This window comes from Arachis duranensis, chromosome 6 (genome assembly GCF_000817695.3).
Source record: "Arachis duranensis cultivar V14167 chromosome 6, aradu.V14167.gnm2.J7QH, whole genome shotgun sequence".
NCBI classification, from domain to species: Eukaryota; Viridiplantae; Streptophyta; class Magnoliopsida; order Fabales; family Fabaceae; genus Arachis; species Arachis duranensis.
Window position 1 is genome coordinate 55,977,929 of NC_029777.3, and position 2,918 is coordinate 55,980,846.

Below are 2,918 nucleotides of genomic sequence, written 5' to 3' on the forward strand. Positions count from 1 at the left end.
ATCATGATTCTGTGGGAATCCCCTTGTAAGTTGGGTTAGCACTTTACAAGTTGTAATCTGATTGATTATAGTGAAATTCCATCATGTTTGTGATGGAGACTGGATGTAGGCTGCACTGCACTTAGCAGCCGAACCAGGATATATCTGGGTGCAATCTTATTCTCTTTCTACTCCATTTCTGTTTTCTACCACATAGGAGCAAAAGCCAGAATTATCTCGTGCCATGTGACGAGACAAAACAAAAAGTCTCGTGGCAAGGGACGAGATAAAACAAAGTTGCTCGTGTCAAGTGACGAGCAAAAACAGAAAAGTCTTCTTTGAAGTTCAGCAAGTGTTAGCATTTAAAAAGGGGGCTAAGATTCAACCCCCCCTTCTCTTAGCCACTGAAACCATCAGTCCATTCTGAAAGCATGTCAGAAGGACACTTTTTGGTCAGTTGCTTATATCTTTCCAAAGCTTCATAGAGGGATTCACCTTCTTTTTGTCTGAAGTTTTGAACATCCTCTCTAAGCTTACTCAGCTTTTGAGGAGGAAAAAACTTGGCTAAGAAATCTGTGACCAGCTTATCCCAAGAGTTCAGGCTATCTTTAGGTTGAGAGTCCAACCATACTCTAGCTTTTTCTCTTACAACAAAAGGGAAAAGCATAAGCCTGTAGACCTTGGAATCAACCTCATTGGTCTTAATAGTATCACAGATCCGGAAGAATTCAATTAAGAACTGAAAAGGATCTTCTGATGGAAGTCCATGAAACTTGCAATTCTGTTGCATTAGAGAAACTAGTTGAGGCTTTAACTCAAAATTGTTTGCTCCAATGGCAGGGATTGAGATGCTTCTTCCATGGAAGTTGGAATTTGGTGCAGTAAGTCACCAAGCATCTTCCTTGCATTGTTGTTGGGTTCGGCCATGTCTCTTTATTGTTTTGAGATTTTCTGTAACGTTTTCTCTGGATTGTTGTGCTTTAGCTTCTCTTAGCTTCTTCTTCAGAGTCCTTTCAGGTTTAGGATCTGCTTCAACAAGAATGTCTTTATCCTTACTCCTGCTCATATGAAAAAGAAGAGATCAGAAAAGAAGAGGAATCCTCTATGTCACAGTATAAGAAGAGAGGAGAAAAATTCGAACACGGAAGAGAAGAGAGGGTTCAAATTTTAAGATGAAGAAAAGTGTTAGTAAATAAATAAAATAAATAGAAAGAGATGAGAAGGAGAGAATTTTAAAAAATTAACAAAAATAAAAGAAAAATATTTTTGTTTTTATTTTAAATTAAAGTTAAAATTTGGATTTATAAAAAGGAATAAAATTAAAATTCAAAATAATTAGTTAAATAAAAGAATTTTGAAAAAGAGGCAGGTAATTTTCGAAAATTAGAGAGACAAAAGTAGTTAGGTGGTTTTGAAAAAGATAAGAAACAAACAAAAAGTCAATTAGTTAGTTGAAAAAGATTTGAAAATCAATTTTGAAAAGAAAAGAAGTTAGAAAAGATTTTGAAATTGATTTTGAAAAAGATATGATTGAAAAGATATGGTTGAAAAAGATATGATTGAAATTTATTTTGAAAAAGATTTTATTTTTAAAATTAAAATTGATTACTTGACTAACAAGAAACTAAAAGATATGATTCTAGAATTTAAAGATTGAACCTTTCTTAACAAGAAAGTAACAAACTTCAAATTTTTAAATGAATCTCATTAATTGTTAGTAAAGTTTTCAAAAATTATGAAATAAAATTAAGAAAAAAATTTTGAAAAACAACTTTTAAAATTTTCGAAGATATTATGAAAAAAAAGAAAAAGATTTGATTTTTGAACAAGATTTGAAAAGATAAGATTTTTAAAAATGAAATCTTGACTTGACTAACAAGAAACAACTTATTTTAAAAATTTTTGACTAAGTCAACCCAAAGATTTCAAAAATTTATGGGATAAATAAGGGAAATATATTTTTTATTTTTGAATTTTTAATGAGGAGAGAGAAAAACACAAATATGACCCAAAATATGAAAATTTTGGATCAAAACTAATGATGCATGCAAGAACACTATGAATGTCAAGATGAACACCAAGAACACTTTGAAGATCAACATGAACATCAAGATTTATTTTTGAAAAATATTCAAGAAAAGAAAAACATGCAATACACCAAACTTAGAAAGTTTTAATGTTTAGATTCTAAGAATTCAAGAATGCATATGAGAAACAAGAAAAGACACAAAACAATAAAAATGAAAGATCAAACAAGAAGACTTACCAAGAACAACTTGAAGATCATAAAGAACACATGCATGAGTTTTCGAAAAATGTACAAATTTTAAAAACATGCTATTGACACCAAACTTAAAATTTGACTCAAGACTCAAACAAGAAACACAAAAATATTTTTGATTTTATGATTTTTTAATTTTTTTATTTTTCAAAAATTTTTGTGGAAAAACAAAAACAAAGAAAAAAATTTTGAAAAAATTTTTGAAAACTTTTTGAAAATAAAACAAGAAATTGTAAGTAACAAGATGAACCGTCAGTTGTCCAAACTCGAACAATCCCTGGCAACGGCGCCAAAAATATGGTTCACAAAATTGTGATCTCAATGGCACCAACAACTTGGTACGCACAATTGTAATCTCAACTCTTTTTCACAACTTCGCACAACTAACCAGCAAGTGCACTGGGTCATCCAAGTAATAAACCTTACGTGAGTAAGGGTCGATCCCACGGAGATTGTCGGCTTGAAGAAAGCTATGGTCACCTTGTAAATATCAGTCAGGCGGATTCAAATGGTTATGGAGTTTTAATAATTAAATGATAAATAAACATAAAATAAAGATAGAGATACTTATGCAATTCATTGGTTGGAATTTCATATAAGCATATGGAGATGCCTCATTCCTTCTGAATCTCTGCTTTCCTACTACCTTCGTCCAATC

General features: G+C 31.2%; 1 non-coding gene across 1 annotated transcript; it reads left to right on the forward strand.

Annotated features, from left to right (window-relative positions):
* Window positions 1-406: 406 nt before the first annotated feature.
* Window positions 407-514, forward strand: LOC127739882 (small nucleolar RNA R71). Its single transcript, XR_008000624.1, has one exon. It is a non-coding gene; the product is annotated as a small nucleolar RNA R71 (small nucleolar RNA).
* Window positions 515-2,918: the final 2,404 nt, after the last annotated feature.